Source organism: Nuphar pumila, chromosome 2, assembly GCF_984573655.1.
Source record: "Nuphar pumila chromosome 2, dmNupPumi1.hap1.1, whole genome shotgun sequence".
In the NCBI taxonomy this organism is placed as follows: domain Eukaryota; kingdom Viridiplantae; phylum Streptophyta; class Magnoliopsida; order Nymphaeales; family Nymphaeaceae; genus Nuphar; species Nuphar pumila.
The window spans coordinates 88,031,957-88,055,780 of record NC_143250.1 but is presented as its reverse complement, the minus strand read 5'-3'; the positions used below and the strand labels follow the sequence as shown (position 1 = coordinate 88,055,780).

At 41.0% G+C, this 23,824-nt stretch overlaps 1 pseudogene; it reads left to right on the top strand.

Moving 5' to 3' along the window:
• The first annotated feature begins 640 nt into the window (after window positions 1–640).
• Window positions 641–22,376, top strand: LOC149845977 (dynamin-related protein 4C pseudogene; annotated as a pseudogene).
• The last annotated feature ends 1,448 nt before the right edge of the window (window positions 22,377–23,824 follow it).

The following is a 23,824-nucleotide window of genomic DNA, read 5'->3' as shown; positions in this document are numbered from 1 at the left end:
ATCTCTGATGTAGTTTCTCTCGAGTTTTTATTTTCAGGATTTATCTTATCGTCATTAGATTCAACAAATCTGGTCCTTTCTATCCATTTGGTGATGCATGCTTATGGATTTTCATCTTTAGGATCTGGATCATTGTCATCAAGCTTGACTAGATTTGAATGCCAATCCATATCCATGTTTGCCTTTACAGTGGGTAAGGTGGTTTTCCTAGATTATCCAAAATTAATATGTTACATGATTCATGTCAAACTATCATCCTAAATGAAAATGGCATGAAAACACTGCTTGTGCCTTTCAACCTTGATAATCCTCGTATTATGTGATACCCAAAATAGTAAGAAAATGAATAACTGGTAATCTCCCACATATCAGCCACAACTCGTTTATGGCTCATCTAATATTGGATGGTTTCTAGATACACATTAATTGACATAATGCAGGGTGATATATTTGTTAATAGAGAAGTTTCCAAGAGAATAGCAATTGGGGAAAAACGAAAAGGTTTTTAGATATGCATCTGATACCAGGTTGTTGGAAACTCTAAGGGTGGCTCGTGCAAATTTGCCTATGCTTACACTCGATTGGGACAATTGGGGGACACCGAGCAGTGCACAAGCTCAGAGCCACACCCCAGATCAACATGGCGAGTGTGCATGCACTTGCCTCAAGGGACTTGTTGCGGGGTGTCACACCATGGGAGGGTAAGTCCCGTGTGCCTCCCTAGGGTGACAAATGTCATGCATGAAGAGACCTATCTTGGGGATCACCAGGGTACTAACCGCTCCTCTTGGGCTACCCAATTGAGTAGATCGAATGAAGGTGGAAGGATGAAGGCTAAAGGAGGAAGGATGGAGGTCTCGAGAGATGATACATGTAGCTTATTCACAAGGGATGGGGGGCAGCAGGTGGCTACGACTGCCAAGGTACTGAGGCCGCAACTTAGGCAAATGTGATCAATTGACCCACTTTGGATCTGAATTCCAATGAAATGGCTGTGCACTCTTCGCAAATGTTGGTGCATTGGAAGCATCTACTGAAGGTGAGTGGAAAGAAACCTGGTCCGCTGAGAGAAGTGGTCAGATGGTGGCATTGGGCACAACCAAAGTTGGCCCTATCATAACTTATAGGGTTGCACAGGTGCAGTAGAGGGGGTCACCAGAAAACCTCAACAATTTTAGCGAATCGACCGGACTTCCACATCTGCTAGGTGCTCGGGTGAAAAACACACTCAATGGTCGGAGGAGCGTTGAATGATTGACGCCAAAGAACTATCCCCACCTTGGAGATTATGCTTAAAACAAATTTGATCATAGGTCTATACCTTGTGTATTCATGGGCTATAATGGCATTTATAAGGGATATTGATTCCATCATGTGAAAACTAGGATGATGTATATATTTTATATAGAAATCAATTTGAAGTGATCCATTTCAAAGTATTGCTTTAAAAGGATCGATTGCTAGGTTGGATGATCAGGCCAAACCTCATCAAGTGACAACTCTCATGATAAGTCTTTGGGAGATCTTATAGCTAAGAAGGCCAGCTCATTCACATGCAAATATTGTAGACCTTATCATACAAGGAAAAAAATCAGCAGAAAAAGAGAAAGAGAAACATATTGTTACAAGCATAGAATTTTTTGCAAACCTGCAACGCACCAGATTGCCCAGTCTGACCAACCTAATGGCCAAAGGCCACGCACTAACACTTTTTTCATGTGTTGAATCATTTCATTGGCCATGTGTACCACCTTGTGCACAGCTGCCTAGTGGAAGCTGATCAATAGCATCTCAAAATGCGTATTCTATCTAGTCCATGTCACTTCATGCATAGTTGGTACATAGTCGTCTCATACCAGCTATCATTTTTTAGAAGGGCACAGACTTGCCTTAGCCTTGCATGCCATGGAGCATATTGTGACTCCATGCACATGCTACAACAAAACTTCACCACTTAAGAAACAAGGCCTTGTGGCCCCCAGTCCAAAGACCAGTTGATGATTGAACACCATAGCAAAGAGCACCACCCAAACTCACTCTCAAGTGCCTAGGCATTCACTCACCTAGCTTCGAGTCACCATATTCGGTTGAAATCACCTAAGGTGATCCTTAGGGGACTTAGCCATAACCCACATGCACCTCTGTGCATCCAAATGCTATGCGTGAGAAACTCTTTCAAGTTAAGAGATCCTTAACCAAATCTCCAAAGACAACATTCTCTGGTCCGCTGGCACTACTTAACCAAACAATGCTCCACGTATGTGCCACCAAACAATGATGCACTAATGACGATATTGTTGTCTACCGCATGCCATGCTATCACCACACATCACCGATCAAGCCAACACATATCCCACGTTTATACACCTGATGTATTTTCCACTCAGTAGAGCTCTTCACTAGACATGCCCCATTCTGAAAGCTCGGTCCGAGACACATATAATGTTAAGAGAAAAAAAATTGGAATCAAGGAAACTTACCTCACAAGGTGGATAAGTCTATATATTATAAGAGCTTGGAGATTGTACTATAAGTTTGATCCTTCCGTATTGCTCTCTCTCTCCCTCTCTCCCAACACCTATATACCTTTAGAAAAACTTTGATTATCGCTGAGGATATAGCACATATGCCTTTGTCCTGATCTATAAAAAAAAGTCCAACAATTGAAACAAATGTAATCAATGCCAACTATTAAAATAAAAAAACAAACAATCAAGTTTATAAAACGTACATACAGAAAAAGTTAAGGACTACTATTGACTGTGTTTCATGCAAGTTCAATTGCATCCAAAGCATGTCATGGGTAGGTAAGGTCAAGGCCGTGGTTTTGTATTCTACCTTTTAAGAGGGGTCAGTACACTGGTCTCTCTTCTTTATTAGGGGGCTCCCAAAGTTGCATGGAACATAAATAAGTATTTTGCCCACAACACAATGAGTGTGGTTTAGTCTCATTTCAACACAACCCAAGCACATCCAACCAAACATGCTTTTTTTATTGTCCCACTTAATCTATTCTAAACCCAATTACATCTGACCTAGATTCACCATCTTGACCAAACCTGACTACACCTAGACCTAACTTGTATCTCATCCAGCCACATAGGCCCTACCTAGACTTGACTCACCAAGAGTTGAGTCCTGGACTCTCAAGGCCCATTCCATACTTGACCTAGACCACTTGGGGTTGATCTGTTTCCTTCAAATTCCAAGTAGACCCATCCAAAATTCATACTAATTTTTGCTATAAAAAAACCATCCTTTTCAAATTCTAGTAAAAAAGCATTGTTTAATTTTAGAGAAATCACAAAAAGCTTGAAAGAAAAAAAACTTCAATATCAATTCAAATTTATTGGATATTGAGTAGGAACTGCATTTGTTATGGGCATAGCCCAAGTGAAGCAAACAACAATTTTTTGTGCCTGGCATGCCTCAAACTCCTGTAATTCTGCTAGGCAACTGAACCTAGCCTCAATGTATTCCTCGAACACGTGTAAACACATAGAGAATACTTTCTTTTTTTAAGACACTATTTTCGAGGATCCTTGAACCTTGTTGTCATATAGCCGATCATCATTTACATGTATCATCGTCCTAAGTCAATGTACACTTTCAACAAAAGAACCAAGCATGCATTTTCACTCCCATAGACAAGTGCACGCTGCCACCAAGGCCAAACCATGCCTCTACAACACTACGAACATCCCAACATTTGACATGGGTCATAGAGAGTAAAACACATCACTTAAGCATTGTCAATGCATACATTGCTCTTGAGTTTTATTCTGAGTAATTGTTTCATAGATATGGTCATCCGAAGGCAAAACGTATACAGATAACTTAGTCTTACGTGCCATGGAGCGTATAGCGACCCCATGGGCACCGTCTTTACAAAACCTTTCACAAAACCTTATCCACCAAAGATAAAGGTCTTTTGACCCTCAGTCCAAAGACCAGTTGATAGCCGATACGCCATAGCAAACAACGCTACTCAAATTGATCACTGACACCTAGGCATTCATTCACCTAGCCCCGAGTCACCATACTCAGTTGGAACCACCTAATGTGATCCCTAAGAAAATTATTCTTAATCCACACTTACCCTCGTGCGACCAACACTATGCATGAGATAGTACTCATCCATGTCAAGAGGTCCTTAACCAAGTCTCCAAAGGCAACATCTTCTGATCCGTTGGCATACTGCTTAATCAAATAAAGCTACATGTATGTACCACTATACACCATCGCATCGACGATACCGTTGCCTATCTATGCCATGCTACTACCACACGTCATTGATCAGCCTAACACATACCACACGTTCCTAAACTCGATGCATTTTCCATTGAGTAGAGCTCAATACTGCACTTGCCACATTCAAAAGGCTCGGTTTGGGACATTCTCCTCCAGCCAAACCATTATCGTCCTCAACAATATTGGTGTAGATAAGAACACAATCTTCACTTTAACTTTCCAGTTTTTTCTTTGCACTTAACTTTGGTCTTCCTTTCTTCACCCTACTCAACTGGTTCTTTTCCTTTACTTTGGAAAATTTGCTCTACACTAAAGCTCTGTTTGCGTGTATGCTCCCCTTACGCATGACCCTTCTTTCAACTTTAAGTGACTCCTTCGTCCCGACTTCACAAATTACTCAACATACCTGCAACACACAAACTGATTGCCGCTAAGATGAAGTCTAATCCAGAGGTCTTTCTTAATTCGACTTTCCATGCAAGTCCTCATCAGATGTCCCTTTAGACGCCCACTTTAGGTTCTGTCAAATCCACTGGGCAATGACCCATGGAGGGTGGTATGCCTACACTTTGCTCCTTGGAGTGTCTCAAGTTTGACCCAAGATCCATCTCAAGCCACAGTCGAGGGTATCCTTCTCGCACTACATCCCATTATGAGTGACAACCAAAGAGTTTGCTTCGCATTATACTCAACATTATGAGTGACAACTGAGCTTGACCTCGTGCTACCCTCAACCACGAGCGACAACCTGCTACCATCACAACTCTTTGACACACCGAGTCCCATACCATAATGCACTTCAAGCTACTTCAACAACTTTATGTCACACACAAGCCCGAATCTAAGGGCTCCAAATGAGCACTTCTTGCTCAACAAGGGTACTTCCATCCCAACGTGTTCCTCTCTATTGGCAGTTAAGAGGCCACCAAAAGGCCTGCTCCTTCAAAGGTATTGTTGCACCATCGATTCATCTCACATGTACATAAGAGGCACTTCTGACCTCAAAGCAACTTCCTGGCCCCAACCAAGGCTATAATGCCCCATAATTTTAACTACAATTTTTTATAGAATTTTTTTCCTTTTTAAAATAGCAAAAACAGTCTTTTTCTTTGGGTTAAACATTCTATGTGGGTTACAATATAATTAATCATTATAACTGAATTAAAATGTGAATATTATTAAGATTTAATTTAGTCCCAATAATTTAAAATACATATCAAAGTATTTTGATAACAATACTTATTTTTCTAAAACTATCCTCAAGAATAAAAAAGCCAGGCTCTCGATACCGCCCAAGCATTTCGCAGCCGCTTCACATTTGCATATTATAATTTACCTTAAACTCTATAAAACAGGCTAGACTCGTGAAAGTCTGGTAGAAAATAACATACTTACAATAAATGCATGATATCTGAATATATTTAAATACAATCTCACACATCAATTATACAACACATATCTTAGCAGACAATAAACATGAAATCATGTTAAATAACAAAATAGCAAGATAACTTAGTGCACACTCATTCATGCTAGGATTTGCAACAATGCAATAAATCATGCACATGCACAAACATATTTCAGAAATGCATGAATAAATACAAGATGCATGAACTTATCATTTCAGTGATGTGACTCATTCATGCGTGTATAAGTTCTTATCTTCAATTATCATTTTCTTTCTTAAATATTGCATGTTCTATCTACATGCATTTTATATTCTATTTTCATTTGCCAATATCACATCTTTGTGGGTACAACATAGATTCTCCCAGTTTGAAGGTATGACCCATATTTGTATATTTAAGAAATTATATTTTATTAACCTATGTGATGCCCCAACACTGGTATTATCTCTGGAAAAGGAAAAAATAAATTCGAGAGAGTTCTCAAACTTCTGCAACATGATTTGCCAGTTTTTTCTCATGAGTCTTACCTACCACACTGCGGACAAGTCATGATAGTTTCTTCTGTCACTAACTTTATCGATAAGAGACAAAGCAACCTTTCATGCTAAAGCAATATCCCCACAGAGTCACTAGTAGTATCATACTTACTCTCTCAATAAGCTACAAGAGAATTAATTTCACTTTGATTTCTTATTTAACTCTCTTGTTAAGCATGCCAATGCAAACACATTCTTGGTTCATATGCAAACACATTTTTTATTAGTATCTACCATAAATTTGTACAAGTAATGCAATCACCGTGTATTTACATAATCACGATAGACTAATTATTCATATTTATGCATGCACAATTCAAACATGGCATTTATTTATAATTCACTTCATGTATGCAACTTATGCATTTTCAGATCATGCTATCACACAAGCAATATCGTATATCAATTCGTGCATACATTTAATCGCAGACATATCAATTGCAAATTTCATGCAATTACATATGACACAATTACATTCAAGCATTGTCAATTTCATGCTTCATTAGGTTTGTTGTATAATCAGTTTACCTGTATCAAATATTACAATTTATGTTTCATGTATTGCTTAACATGAATTATCAACTAAAAAAGGCTTAGGCATATGAATTAACAAATGAGGCAAATTTAGACTTCTGTTTACTTGTTTTTGTAAAATCAACCAGAAATCAAGAAAAACATATCTAACTTATAACTTTTTTTTTTAGTATGCCTTAATATGTTGAAAAAATAACTCAAGAAATAGATCTCAAAAATCAGATATACATAAATTATAAAAATTTTATAATTGTATATTATTCTGAAAAAACAACAAACTAGTTTCTGCAATCTGCGGAAAATTTTTCAACTTAGGAATTTTTTGAGAATTTATTGGTAACTCTTTTTACAATCTTCTACTATATGTTGGATCTATCACAAATTTTTTATAATTTTATCTGATCTGTTTTTAATAGGTTTTCAGGACTTTCAAAATAACTAGTTAGAACAACCCTGTAATCAAAGCCAGAGAATTGTGCTTTGTTACAATAGGCGTTTCTCCTTCAAAACAGATCCAAATCAAACAAAACAATATACCAAAATCAAGTCCGAATGTGTAGAACATCATGGTATTTGCATTTATTTATTTTGGATATGTATTTTAGGAGAAACCAAATTATTTTGAAAACTGGCTGGGTCACAAATAGAAACAATAGTACAGGGTTATCAGAACTCTTGATGAAATCATAAACTATAAGCTAAATGTGGCATTAAAGCATGATTCATCATTATAGATAATATTATAACATGAATACAATAATTACAAATTTAAGCCTTTTCATGTTGCCCACCATTACAAATTCATAAATTTCATTGGTAAAACATAATACAACATAGATCTAGTCTTTAATTCATATTTAACACTAATCATATGATGAATAAACTAAATCATGATATTTCAAATTATTGCAGACATGATAACATCAATATTCTCTTTTTAACATAATATAATCCATTAACATGCACACAACAATTTGAATCAAACAAGAAAACCAAACTATAAAAATTGATTTTTCCTTTTCTAAAATCGCTTTTATCAAAACCGATCTACCAAAACACTGTTTTGGATTTTCGAAAAATCTTTTCATGTAGATCCAATAGCCATAGAAAGTTTTAGGCATACATCACATGTAGATTCAAGCTCTGGAACAAAAGAGGGTATGCCAATGCATCTCGAAATAAAACACCATGTAAGCAGAAATCCCCTACCGAAAATGCTTTTTCCTTCACATACACTTCCTTCCAAGATGATATGAGTTTTTTTCAAGGTAGTTACAGGTCTGTAATGGAGGTCTGAACCACCTCTAAGGTTAGGAGGAAAAAGAAGATGTGAGAAAGAAGAGAGAAAGGAAACAAGAAGAGAAGAGGTAGATTTTTTTTCTCTCTTTTTTTCCTCATAAGGTGAAACAAATGGGGGGGGGGGTGAGCCTCTTCTTGTAATAGGTTTAGATACCTAAGACAAATCAAACTCTTCAGCCCACTATGGGGGGTGTCCCCTTCTGGATATTTTTTTTTTCAAGAGTCCATACTATTTAGCCTACTTCCTTTCTTTATCTTTTATTAATTTTAAAATCTTGATTTTTCTTTCTTTATGTCCAACTACCTCTAGGTGGGACGTCCCACCTAGAAGACTCTCTAGTTGAGTCTTCAACTACAATCAAACTCCTTTTCAAAAAGACTATAAAACTCTCTAGGTCTCTTAAGAGTTTTTATAAAATGAAACATTAATCTTTAATTAAATATGGGTCCACTAGGGGGGTCATCCCACCCTCTCTAGAACCCTCTAGGATTTAATTAAAGAACCTCTTTTATGAGGTCTCTAGAAGATAAAGTGGGCCCCACCTAGGTGGCATTCGACTTAGGTCCAATCCATGTGATCCGAATACAAAAACTCTGGATCGAATTCAATCCAAGTTGGATTGGATCTAGGTACCATACATTAATTTCAAATCCAACATTCAAATTAAAGGTCCATATTCATAAATGAAGTTCAAATAAATATTGGATTCAAATACTAAGGTTTAGATTTGAATATGACTCATCCAAGATCTATAAAAGCCATTAGCCACCTCTGTAGCCACCATGCAGGCACATGATACTCCACTGAGCTGGGTGTGATCCTCTGGGTCTCATAAAGAACCTAGTTTGAGTTTAAAACATAGCCTGATCAAATTTTAATTAACCAAATTTTGAACCTTATCCATGTTGGATAACTAAAAATGGAGGTTGGTCAATTTTAAAAACTGCATTTTTTTAACCAACCCATAACTAAAATCACTAAATCTGATCTCCTACGAGATCTACAGCTCATAATGGACTTAACTAGAGTCCTCGTTCAACTTAAACTCTTGAATTTTGTCTCAATTTAACTTGACTTTAACCTAAATTTAACTTGATTTTTGCTCAAATTAAAAGTTAAAATGAAATACATTTGCAGGTATCATAAAGGCACTTCTGGCCTAAACGATAGGTAACTCTAGCCGAACATGGTCTTCTCTATCGGTAGTTAAAAGGCCACCAACACGTGCTACTAAAAAGTCTGCTCCTTCAAATTCACTATTATATACTTTCATGGTCCACGACATAACAACTCCTTGAATGAATAACAACTTTTAAAGTGTACACCAACTCATCTCTCATGGTCTTCCACAACTATCTACCTTGATGTCTTGTCCAACATGGAAAAACTTGCAAACCCACTCAAGCCCACATGTCGAATGTAACATCCTCTTACCACTACCTAAGTTTTGATAAAGGATTTGGCAATAACAACATACCAACATATCATACTAACTTTGTTCTAGTTTTAACCTGTCATTGTCACAACCTTCAACACGCTAAGTCTCATACCTCAATGCGCCTCAAGTCACTTATACAATAGTCTTCAACTCACACAATTTATCGAGCATTCTTTGCTTGTGAGACCCTAATATAGCCTTATACTCAAGCAGGTCATCCTCACTTGCACAACAAACATGTCATCTTTCATGCTCATGGATGGGGCCCCTTCCAACCCCAGCAAGAAAATTCCAAGTCCTTCATGGTCTTCGCAGAGAAGAGCGACCACCAACGCATGTTGTAGGGATATCAACTCCCTTAAAGTACCAAATTTTGTTATTTTCTAATGGTTCAAGTTAATCCTCAGGTGGGGGAATGTATGTTCGCGTATCACCAGCAAAGTAGTTCTTCAAAGCGATCTTCCTAGTCACTCATCTAATCAAGGACAACTCTCGACCCAACGCCGCAACTCTCTTATCAGATTCAACATGTTGTAACTCACTTCTGGAGCCAACAAACATGTTCCCGAAAGAACCAAACTGATGAGCCATAAATAATAGTTTCTTCTACGCACACAATCCAAAGAGAAATTGGTGACTTCATTGTCCTTTTAGCTTGAAAGGTGGGACCAAGGCAAAGAGTATCTTTTAGCTCGAGAGGTGGGTACTCTGCTAACACACAACTTCATTGTTCTTCACGAATACTCAGGAGAGAACATATAAGTTCAATTGAGTCTTTCATACTCAAAGGTGCAAAATAATCAAGCCGAATCTAACATGCACTCTCTGTATGCAAAAGGTAAATGCCACGCTCCACCTATAAGTCTGACGCACAACTACTAGGAATCTTGACTTATCCACGTTCTCTTACCCAACTAAAAAACAACCTTGCACTTTTGCTTACCATCGACAAGATGTCCCATACCACCCTGCCACCAACTTGATTCTACACTCAATTAACCACACTTTAGCTGCACAAATTCACATATACGGGACAAACCAACTTTGTTGGTGGTTTTTTATTAAGAACTCATACGAGGAAAACACTGCCCTTTTGAGTATCGCATTGACCCTTAGGATTTTTTTACTTAATGCACATCTCATATGTCACTACGTCTCGCCAAACTTTTTGAGGTGTGTAGAGAAACAACACTGCATTTACATACAAGAACCAACGCATAACACTATCTCATGTTAACTACGTAGTTGGCCAACCACATAACCTAACGCAATATAAGCGAACCCGACTTTGCACCAACTCGTTGGCCTTGGAGCTGTGGACTACGACTTTAGTGCTTCAAAGATACCAATTCTGGCGAACTGAAAAGAAACCCAGGTAAAGGCTTTCCAACACTTCAACCAACTTAGGCAGTCACAATATTCTTGCTCAAACCAAACTCAACTACCCACTTGAAGCGGGTGTATAAGTCTCCTCTGATATCAAGTTGTCAAGGGCATAGCTCGAGTGAGGCAAACAATAATTTTTTGCATTTGGCATGCCTCAAAGTCCTATGATTTCACTAAGCAACTAAACCTAGCATCAATACACATTTTCTCAAACACATGTGAATACAAACGATAGCTACTTCTTTTTTTTAAGACTCTCTTATGAGGATCCTTGAACCTTGTCGATCTTCACTTACATGCATCATTGTCTCATACCGACGAACACTTTCAACCAAAGAGCCAAACATGCATTGCCACTCTCACAAGCAAGTGAATGTTGCCACCAAGGCCAAACCATGCCTCTGCAGCACTACAAACATCCCAACATTTAACATAGATCATAGAGAACATAGCACATCACTTAAGCATTGTCGATGCACACACTTTTCTTGAGTTTAATTTCGAGTAATTGTTCCATAGATATAGTCATACGAAGGCAAACACATACATATGACTTAGCCTCACGTGCCATGAAGCGTATAGCGACCCCATGGGCATCGTCCTCACAAAATCTTGTCCATAAAAGGGAAATATATTTTAACTCCTAGTTCGAAGACCAGTTGATAGCTGATACATCACAACAAGCAACGTTACTCAGATTGATCACTGGTGCCTAGGCAATCACTCGCCTAGCCTCAAGTCGTCATACTCGGTTGGAATCACCTAATATGATCTTTAGGAGAATTAGCCCTAACCCACACTTACCCTCATGCGACCAACACCTACACGTGGGATAATACTCATCCAAATCTAGAGGTCCTTAACCAAGTTTCTAAAGGCAACATCTTTCGATCCACTAGCACACTGCTTAATCAAACAATTCTCTACGTCTGTGTCACTGTACATCATCGCATCAACGACAATACTGTTGTCTATCACATGTCAGGAATAATACTTATCCAAGTTGACAGGTCCTTAACCAAGTCTCTAAAGGCAATACCTTCTTATTTGTTGGCATACTGCTTAATCAAACAACACTCCACGTCTATGTCGCCACACATCATCGCATCAACGTCAATATTGTTGTCTATCGCATGTCATGCTACCATCGCACATTACCAATCAACCTAATGCGTACATTTCCACATTGGATGTATTTTTCACTTAGTAGAGCTCAACACTAGACTTGCCTAATTCTAAAGGCTTGATCTGAGACAACATTGAGCCTTGGATCAAATCCTGTAGTTTTTGTATCCTTGATTTCCAAGAAAAAATGTCATATATACGCCCCTTTTTAAACTAGTTTTATAAAATTAAAGCCAAATTAAATTAATTATATGTTATTTGTCATTTTTAAACTAACTCATGCATAAGGACTTCATATTTTAATCTAACGCCACCATGAATTGTCAGTTAGAAAACCCACAGAGGTGGTCCTTGCCATAAGGTCAAAGCTAGGTGTACTCTCCGACAGGAGGGACCTGAAGGGTGTTATATAATGCCTGCCAATGAGTGGTCAGTGATGGGTTTTCTTGAGATGGGATCAAGTTAGAGTGTGTTGTGATGGTATTCCATCGTAGCATCTATGGATGCCATTGATTTCAAGATGAACGACATCCAAAACATGTACTAACGGAGATTTATGGGCCTTGCTCTTTTTTTTTTATGTCGTTTGTATTTGAGTGGATGACACATAAATGGGTTAAAACCAACAGCTCACAACAAGCTTGTTCATTGTTTTGATGGGTGCCCTTCATTTTTAAGATGAACGACATCCAAGGCCCCTTTGACAGTGTTGCCGTCAGGTGCCTCTCACATGGTGCCTAACCAAAAATTCATAATGACAATAATAATAATTACTTTTTTGTGGCTTTCTTTTTAACACTTTTCAAATATAAAGCCACGTAATCATTATGTCACTGTTTTGTACCTACTGTTCATTGTGGTTTAGTCCAGATGAAACTCTACTCCACCCTTGTTATCCATGGAGTGGTGCTCTTCGGACGTGGACATGAACTGTGGGAAGTTCATAGAGCCGAACAGAGCATATCTCATATTAACCGATTCCTCAGTTATATTCAATCTCCACCGCACATCTCACTTGATGAAAATGTATACGGCCCCACTCTCATGGTTCTCAAGTAAGATGCACAGTTTTCAAGTGAAATGAGGGGTGGGATCAAATATAACAGATTATGTGTTATACATATGGGCATCGATCGGCCTGGTTTACCCGGACACGACCCGAACAAAACCCTATAGGGTCCGGGTATGCTGATAAATAAGAAGACCCGATTAAGACCTGGGTCCGGAGACGAAGGTTCGATTAATACATGAACCCGAGTATAGTTTGTGAAATTTTATACCAGACCCAGACTCAACCTGAATTTTCATTAAGACCAGCAATGAGTGATCAATGTAAAAATAATAAAAAATATGGTTTTACTAGGTATGGTTCATGTAGTTTGTATTGGGTCCAGATATTTTTTTCTTATAGTAGACCTGATTAGACCTGAATCTCGATAGCATACCCGATAATCTGGTCAAAGTCTGGTTTCACTTGGGTCCGAACCAAATCCAACACGTTGACACCCTTAGTTATACACTATACGACATGACCTACCGTGGAAGTCCAAGTGAAGCTTGCTTTCGAGCTATGTATATTGTATAGGGATGCAAACAGGTCAGAATCAAGTTAAAGGTTTTGCAAATTTTGGTTGTTTCAGATCCGAATTCGAACCCAATTCTCTACTTGGCCGTTGGGGGATCCAAATCGAATCATTTGCATCCCTAGCTACGTAAACCACAATCATACGTTAAGGATGTGGAAAGGAAACTAAGTCAGGCCAATGTGGCAGCAAAAGACAAGAGAAGGGCGAGGAATTCTTAACTTTCAAGTCAGGCTAAGCGTGTAACTTAGTGCTAGTGCACTGTACCAGAGAAGTTTAAGCGACTAGCATTTTTCATCTTAAACACACTAAATCCTTTCTCTCTCTAAACACCATGGCCAAGTTTAAGCGACTAGCATTTTTCATCTTAAACACACTAAATTGAACGAAGCAGGTTATATGTTCCCCCCCCGAACAGGGGAGTTAGCTACATCTCATGTTTGGGGGTCCCAAAGAGCACCACGTATGTAAGCATGTGTGTCTCGTATCCCCATGTTTGTCAGCATTAATTAGCATTGGAGTTTGATGCGATTGCAAAGACTTAAGTACCCTTTCCTCCATTGGTGCAAAAAAAAATGACGATTCTTGAAAAGAAGTGGTTGTAAAGACTTAAGTGTCCCGAAGATGATTATTTAAGACCCAGTCTCTGCACTGCAGGATTATTCGAGAAAGAAATCTCCCCTGAGGAGGCCATGAATATCAATCCTCTCACTCTCTCTCTCCCTTCTCTTTCTGCTTCTGTGCACATCTAGCAGAAGATCCTACATTGCTCCATCAAGCACCGACTGACCTGCACATTGACTGTTGTGGAGCCTGATTCAGAGTTTTTACTCTTACAGGAGGAGGGTTTGGGGGCTCCTCCCAGCGTGGGTAGCATCGTTCAACTTGATTCATTGTGGAGCCTGATTTAGAGTTTTTGCCCTTACAGGAGGGAGGTTCGGGGGCTCCCCCGACACAAGTTCCGGGTGTCGTAGTAAAAAAATGCACAGGGTATCGTGGTGAGAAAGACATATTTTTGTTCCAAGCAAGGTTGGAAGAAATCAATGGAAAATCCAACAAGGAGCATGCCAGAATTAGGTCTGGTTTTTAGTTAAAATGGGAAATGAAATGATAATAGAAATCACTAAAAATTTACAAAAATAAACTAGACTCAATAACGAAGACACCACTTTTTACAGATTTGGAATATGATTTCTGGTTAGGGAGATATGACCCTGACAAGTTGGTCATAATTCGGGTAGCGATTTACAGCGATTTGCTTACTGAATAACACTACAAATCGCTATAGTGATTTGCGGAAGACACTACAAATCGCTATAGCGATTTGCGAAAGACACTACAAATCGCTATAGTGAGATCTAACAACACTACAAATCATTGTGGGGCTCGTTGGAGACCCCAAAACACTATAAATCGCTATAGTGATTTGCGGAAGACACTACAAATCGCTGTTGAAAAGCTGGATAACACTATAAATCATTGTGGGGCTCGTTGAAGACCCGAAAATACTACAAATCGCTGTAGGAAAGCCTGATAATACTATAAATTGCTGTTGAAAGGCCCAGCAGGATCCGCGCCAGGGGGAGCCCCCGGACCCCTCTCCTGTAGGGGCAAAAACTCTAAATCAGGCTCCACAACACATCAAGTTGAATGATGTTACCCACGTTGGGAGGAGCCCCAAAAACCCCCTCCTGTAAGGGCAAAAACTATAAATCAGGCTCGACAACTCATCAACTTGAACAATGCTACAGTCAGTGTGCAGGTCAGTCGGTGTTTGATGGAGCAATGTAGGATCGTCTGTTGGATGTGCACAGAAGTAGAGAGAGAGAGTGAGAGGGTTGATGTTCATGGCCTTCTCCAGAAGGAACTCTTTACCTCCCTTGATTTCTTCTCTAGAGAGAGAAAGGGTTTTACAGTGTTTTACGGAGAAGGAAGAAGAAGAAGATGACGATGAAAAGTTCAAACGAACATTTTTTATGGCTCATGTTTGTTTCGTCGGATGACCATCGGATCGTCGGCTCACCATCGTTTCGCCGGATTACCATCGGCGAAACGATTAAGGTTCGTTTCGCTGGATAGACTTTGAAGAGTCAACATCATCCTTGACTTTCTGGATGGAGGACATGTTTGTCCCTTTTTTGAACTGTTTGTTTTTTCTTTTTTGAATGAAGGGTATTTTTGTCATTTTCTCAAACCATCGCTTTATGAGAAGAATAGCAAGAAAGGGTACTTAAGTCTTTGTAACCACACCAGACTCCAATGCTAAGTGATGTCAACATACACGGGAATACGAGCCCCATGTGCTTGTATACGTGGTGCTCATTCAGACCCCCGAACACAGACGTGGGATTCAGTGAATCATCGGGGGCGAACATACACCACCCTCCCTTCACTTTGCCTCTCTCTCTCTCTGAGCACCATAGCAAAGTTTAGGCGACTAGCATTTTTCATCTTAAACACACTAAATCCTCTCTCTCTCTCTCACAGCACCATGGCCAAGTTTTCCGCTCGTTCCGAAGAGGACTCCAAACCGGAATCAATGGGGCACCTTGGCTTTGTCCTACTAGAAACGAATACGGCCACTCCTCGACGCCGTCGACCGTCTCCGGCGACTCAACGTGATGAAGGAAGGGATCCAACTCCCCACCATCGTTGTCGTCGGTGACCAATCGAGCGGCAAATCGAGCGTGCTCGAGTCATTGGCCGGGATAAGCCTCCCCCGGGGACAGGGCATCTGCACCAGGGTCCCTCTGATCATGAGGTTGCAGAATCACCACCAAGATGAGCCCCAACTGGTCCTCGAGTACCGAGGAAAGTCTGTTGCTTCATCAGAGAAAGAGATAGCCGATGCCATCGTTAATGCCACCGATGAGGTAGCAGGGAACGAGAAGAACATCTCCAACACTCCCCTGACTCTGGTGGTGAGGAAGAGAGGCATGCCGGACCTCACCATGGTCAACCTTCCCGGCATCACCAGGGTGCCTGTGCACGGCCAACCCGAAGACATCTACGAGCAGATCGCAAGCCTGATCATGGAGTACATCAGCCCCAAAGAAAGCATAATACTCAACGTTTTATCAGCTACTATCGACTTCCCGACGTGCGAGTCGATTCGGATGTCGCAGCGCGTCGACAAAACCGGCGAGAGGACGTGTTGGGTCCAGCCCTATCCCTTATTAATGGTATGGGGAAGTGGATTAGCCACCCACTTGTCATTAATGTAGAAGAAGTTGAAGGGTTAGCCCTATCCCCTCATTTAATGATGTGGGGAAGTGGAATAGCCACCTAACTCCCATTAATGCAGGAAGTTGAAGAGTTAAAACCTCTTCGGTTTCTGGAATGAGTCTAGAAGGCTCACTTCTAGGAGGTTCATATCTAGAAGACTCTATGCCATCTATAAATAGGGGTGTAGAGGTTGTGTGCTAGTAGAGAAGTGTAGAGTGGCTGTGTGAAGTGTGCAGAGAGAGAAGGAGTAAGAGAGAGAGAGAGAGTAGAAAGAAGTAAAGGAAGGAAGAAGGTTCGTCACCACGCATTGATCCTCAGAGAGAGGTGTTGGTTGTGGTGTGGGCTTTGACTCGGGTTGTGCACCCGAGAGGTAATCTTGTATTCATTTCTTCCTGTCATTTCTTTGTTGTTATTATCTTTAGCTTTGGGCAAGCTATTGGACGTTGTACTCTCTACATTATACTCTCTACTTTCATTATAGTGGATTATTCTCTCCGTGCCCCGTGGATGTAGGTCGTGTTGACCGAACCACGTAAACCCTTGTGTTGTGATTTGATTGTGCCTTTGTTAGATCCTATATTGCTTCCGCATATTTTTGTTATCTTAATTTCTCTACAAGTGGTATCAGAGCCAAGTTCGTGGAAAATCATGTCTTCTAAATCAGTTAGCTCTAAGTTTGAGGTGGAGAGGTTTGATGGCAAAGGAAACTTTTCCTTATGGCAAAGAAGGGTGAAAGCTCTACTTGCACAGCAAGGGTTGCACAAGGCTCTTGTCGGGAAGGCGAATAAGCCAGAAAGCATGACCGATGATGGATGAGATGATCTTGACTTGAGGGTTGCTGGTGTGATTGAGTTCTGTCTATCAGATGAAGTCATGTGTAACGTGATGGAAGAGAGGACAGCAGCGGGATTGTGGTTGCGGCTAGAGAGCCTCTACATGACCAAGAACTTGTCCAACAAGTTACACCTCAAGAAACAACTTTATAGTCTTCGTATGAAGGAAGGTACTCCCATTCTTGACCATCTTAGTGTGTTTAATAAGATTATTGCTGATCTGTTTAGTCTGGATGTTAAACTTGAAGATGAGGATAAAGCTTTGTTGTTACTAACCTCATTGTCACCATCTTATGAGCATCTTGTGACAACCATAATTTATGGAAAAGAAATATTGGATATGAAAGAGGTCACAGGTACGCTCATTTCCAATGAAATTAGGAGAAGACCATCACCGAATGAGGATTCTGGTGAAGGATTGATGGTGAGTTCATCCAAAGGCAGGGGTCGGTCAAAGGACAGGAAAAATGACCGCAGATATAGGAGCAAGTCCAGGTCAAGGAAGGACATCACTTGCTACAATTGTGGAAAGAAAGGTCACTTCCAGAATCAGTGCAAAGAGCCAAAGAAAAATCAGAAAAAAGGGAAAGAGACAGAATCATCAGAAACCAAAGAAGATACCACAGCCACAGTTGAAGGTGAGCTTGTGATTTTGTCTACTACTAATGATCCATGTATCTGTGTATGTCAGGATACAGATTGGGTCATAGACACAGGAGCCTCGTACCATGCCACACCACAGAGAGAATATTTCAGTACATACAGGACCGGTAATTTTGGTGTTGTCCGAATGGGAAACACAGGAACGTCAGAAATTGTAGGTATTGGAGATATTCATCTCCAGACCAATCTTGGGTACATGTTGGTGCTCAAGGATGTCAGACATGTTCCAGACTTGAGGTTGAATTTGCTTTCAGTAGGAAAGCTTGATGAAGATGGCAGAAACAGTGTTTTTAGCCAAAGACAATGGAAACTCAGCAGCGGGTCATTGGTTCAGGCCAGAGGAAAGAGATGGTGTACTCTTTACAAGATGCAAGGCAAGGTATGCAAGGGACAGTTGAATACAACTGAGGACTCTTCTATTGATTTTTGGCACAGTCGATTAGGCCACATGAGTGAGAAGAGCTTGCAGATTCTTGCTAAGAGGGAGCAACTCCCAGAGTTAAAAGGTACACGTCTAAACCCGTGTGTTCATTGCTTAGCTGGTAAGCAATATAGAGTATCCTTTGTTAGAAATGCCTTTCATAGAAAATCTCACATTCTGGAGCGAGTTTATACTGATGTTTGTGGTCCTCTGAGAACAAAAACTGTTAATGGTTTTACTGATGTGAAAACTTTTAGTGGTGCACTCTATTTTGTTACTTTTATGGATGACTTCTCTAGGAAGGTTTGGGCATACCCTCTGAAAACCAAGGATCAGGTTCTTGATGTATTCAAGCAATTCCATGCCATGGTTGAGCGAGAAACAGGAAAACAACTGAAATGCATCAGGTCAGATAATGGTGGCGAGTACACAGGTCCATTCCATGAATATTGTAAAATTCATGGAATTCGCCATGAGTTGACAGTTCCAGGTACCCCACAACACAATGCAATTGCAGAAAGGATGAATCGTACAATTGCATAAAGAATCAGGTGTATGCTTGCACAATCCAAGTTGCCAAAGAAATTATGGGGCGAGGCCTTAAGGACAACAGTTGATGTGATCAACTTGTCTCCTGCTCATGCCTTAGCAAATGATGTTGCAGATAAGGTATGGTCAGGAAAAGATGTGTCTTACAAGCACCTGAGGGTATTTGGATGCAGGGCATTTGCACATATCCCCAAGGAGGAGAGGTCCAAGCTTGATGATAAGATGAGACAATGCATTTTTCTGGGATATGGTGATGCCGAATTTGGCTACAGGCTATGGGATCCAGAGAAGCAGAAGGTATTCAGATCCAAAGACGTGGTATTCTTTGAAGACCAGACACTTGAAGATATCAAGAAAGAGGTGTCAATTCCGACTTCTGCAGGTGGATCTATCCACTTAGATCCAGTTACTCCTCCAGTGGCACAAGTTGAAGGAAGAACAGTGCAGGAAGATGATGCAGAGGCGGATGTTGATTTACCCGCACGCCATGTTGAGCAGGAAGAAGTTAGAGAACAACCTCTTCCAGAACCCCAATTGAAAAGATCTTCCAGAGAGTCACAACCTTCCAGAAAGTATTCTCCACATGAGTATGTGATGCTTACAAATGCAGATATGGCTGGAGATATTGATACGAGGAAGTCCACATCTGGTTTTGTACTCACTTTTGCAGGGGGAGCTGTGTCATGGCAGTCAAAATTGCAAAGGTGTATTGCTTTGTCTACTACTGAGGCAGAGTACATTGCTCTTACAGAAGCTTGCAAAGAGATGTTGTGGATGAAAAGATTCTTGATGGAGTTGGGTTTTGAGCAAGACAAGTACTTGGTGTACTGCGACAGTCAGAGTGCCATTCATCTCGCCAAGAACCCGAGTTTTCACTCAAAGTCAAAGCATATAGATATCAGGTACCATTGGATCCGAGATGTGTTTGAGAAAAATTTGCTTCATCTTGCAAAGATCTCCACAAATGATAATGGTGCAGATATGCTGACAAAGGCCTTACCGATGGAGAAACAAAATACATGTCGGCAACTGGCCGACATGAACTTCAATTGATTAGTTGAATTGAAGTATCCCCTAGGGCTGGAGGGGGAGATTGTTGGGTCCAGCCCTATCCCTCATTAATGGTATGGGGAAGTGGATTAGCCACCCACTTGTCATTAATGTAGAAGAAGTTGAAGGGTTAGCCCTATCCCCTCATTTAATGATGTGGGGAAGTGGAATAGCCACCTAACTCCCATTAATGCAGGAAGTTGAAGAGTTAAAACCTCTTCGATTTCTGGAATGAGTCTAGAAGGCTCACTTCTAGGAGGTTCATATCTAGAAGACTCTATGCCATCTATAAATAGGGGTGTAGAGGTTGTGTGCTAGTAGAGAAGTGTAGAGTGGTTGTGTGAAGTGTGCAGAGAGAGAAGGAGTAAGAGAGAGAGAGTAGAAAGAAGTAAAGGAAGGAAGAAGGTTCGTCACCACGCATTGATCCTCAGAGAGAGGTGTTGGTTGTGGTGTGGGCTTTGACTCGGGTTGTGCACCCGAGATGTAATCTTGTATTCATTTCTTCCTGTCATTTCTTTGTTGTTATTATCTTTAGCTTTGGGCAAACTATTGGACGTTGTACTCTCTACATTGTACTCTCTACTTTCATTATAGTGGATTATTCTCTCTGTGCCTCGTGGATGTAGGTCGTGTTGACCGAACCACGTAAACCCTTGTGTTGTGATTTGATTGTGCCTTTGTTAGATCCTATATTGCTTTCGCATATTTTTGTTATCTTAATTTCTCTACAGGACGCTCGCCGTCGTCACCAAGGTCGACAAGGCTCCCGAAGGTCTGCTGGAGAAGGTAACAGCAGACGATGTTAACATCGGACTCGGTTACGTTTGTGTGAGAAACCGAGTCGGAAACGACGAGTCGCACGCAGAAGCCAGGAGCAAGGAAGCCGAACTGTTCAGGAGCCATCCCCTGCTGTCGAAGATCGATAAATCGCTCGTCGGTGTTCCCATTTTAGCTCAAAAGCTGACGCAGATTCAAGCTTCCATACTCGCAAAATGCTTGCCGGACATCGTCACGAAGGTGAACGAAAAACTCAACCTCAACATGGCGGAGATAAGCGAGCTCCCCAAGTGCCTGACGACCGTCTCCGATGCAATGGCAGCGTTCATGAGGATTGTTGGTGCCTCAAAGGAGTCGCTGAGGAAGATACTCTTGAGAGGAGAGTATGAAGAGTTCCCGGACGATGAGTCCATGCACTGCACCGGCCGGTTGGCCGACATGCTCGATTGCTACGCGAATGAGCTGCGGACAAAGTACCCAGACCAGGGTCTGCTGCCATCAAAGTTCCTGGTGGAAGAGATGCGTGTCCTAGAGGAGTCGCAAGGAATTTGGCTCCCCAATTTCCTGCCTCGAGTTGCTTTCCTAACCTTGTTGCATGAGAAAGTTAGGCGTGTTTCCCATTCGCCCGTGGAGTTCATCAACAAGGTGTGGAGCTATCTAGAGGAAGTGGTTCTGCGTGTGTTCGTGATGCACTCCAAATCTTACCCTCAGCTTCAGCTCTCTGTGAAAAGGGCAGCTCTAAACGTCATTACCAAGATGAGGGCTCTGTCGCTGGTCAGAGTAAAGGAGATTGTTGACACAGAGAAGATCACGGATTATACTTGCAATCCTGAGTACAGGAGTACATGGTCGAGCTTGATCGGCCACCAAAATCAGTTCGTGGAAGTGTTGAAGGATTTTGATAAAGGGGAGAAGGTGAAGATCGAGGGTTATGGAGAGGTTGATGTGGGAGAACTGAGGAAACACCCTTCTCTGATTGTAGAGCAGGCGTTTGATATGAAGATGAGGGTGGTGGCCTATTGGAAGATTGTTGTGATGAGGTTGGTGGATAATGTGGCGCTGCACCTCATATTTGCGCTGCAGAACCTTGTGAATGAGGAGCTTGATGCAGGGATTATCGAGGACTTGGTTGGGTCTCACTTGGGAGGGATCGAGAGGATGCTGGAGGAGTCGGCGTCGACCGTGAACAAGCGGAAGCAGCTCAACAACAGCATTCAGTTGCTGCGGGAGGCTAAGGATGCACTGTCATCCATAATGGATCAGATTGCCCACACCAAGTTGGAGGATTTAGAGTAACTTGTGTGGTTGTTTCTAGTTGGTTTCCCATCGTGTGTGCCCTGTGTCAGTCTCTGTTTGGTCAATATATTGTAGCCCATATGGCTTAGGCTATGTCATATAGATATATTTATATTCTGATTGTCTGTTTTTCATTAGCAACTAAATTTCCTTCGTCATGATATTTATCCAATAGCATCAATGCCATTGTTTAATTCCTCATTAATGGAATTAAACAGTGTCAAGCAAGCTGATGGAGAATGAATCTACCAGAATCCCATATATTCCACATATCTTTTAAATGGCATCGTTGTGGATCTAGATTAACAAGGGCTGCTTGAGGACCCTAATATCACCCTAAATCACTAGGCTGCTGTCATTACTATTCGACATACACCAATCCAGCCACGAAAGATTACTTGGTTAAAACAAAAAATACTCGGGATTCCCTCAAACCTTTGGCCATCATTCAAACATTGGTGTAAATCTTCGAAATTATACTAATAAATTTACTACTACACTGATTTACAGCAATTTGCTAATGCCTCACAGTTACGAGCACAATGAAGACAGTTTGTTTTGCTACACTGCGCATTAGGGAAAAAAGAAAACGTTCTTTTTTTATTCATGCATATACCATAATTCCGGGATGATGCACAAGCTCAGCCAGATGTGATTTCTTTGCTTGATGACAAAAATCATGCAAGGTACAAAAAAATCGCTGGCTAAAGTACCTCTAAATCTAACTGCTCGAGCTTAATTCTACAAAGCTCTCACTGCGACTGACCAATTATATCTAGACCCTTGAATTTGAGTCTTGATTGTAAACCCCCTCAAAGTGGCGGGGGGAGGCGGTTCTCAAAAAATCGGGGAACCCCTTTCCCCGATCTGCGACGAGGGGAGAGAGGATTGAGGACTATAAATAGCCCTCATGGTGCGCCCTCCCCCACATTCAAGTAGGAGGAGAGCGCAGAGAGAAAGAGAGTGAGAGAGTGAGAGAGAGAGATTGAGCAAGAGGAGAGAAGGGACGCAGGGGTGCGTACCGGAATCTGACAATAGGTGAGTCCTCTCCATTCCCTTCTTTTTGTTTCCTTTCCTACTGAGCAATGCAAACCGGCAACCATGGTTGCCGGCGAGCACCTTTAAAAAAAATGACTGAGGGACCGAGAGAGAGAGAGGGTCGACCGACTCCGACGGCCAGCCGACGCCGGTAGCCGGCCCGTGCCCAGATGGAAGCAGAGGAGAGGGTCGGCAGGGGCCGACCCCTCTGCACCTGAGAAACGGAAGGGGCTCTGCCTCTTCCGCTCTTTTTAATCCAGATCGAGTCGGTCTGGGTGTGACCCAGACTGAGACGGATCTAGTTAATATCTATATATATATATATATATATATATATATATATATATATATATATATATATATATATATATATATATATATATATATATATAGATATTTGTGTTGGTTAA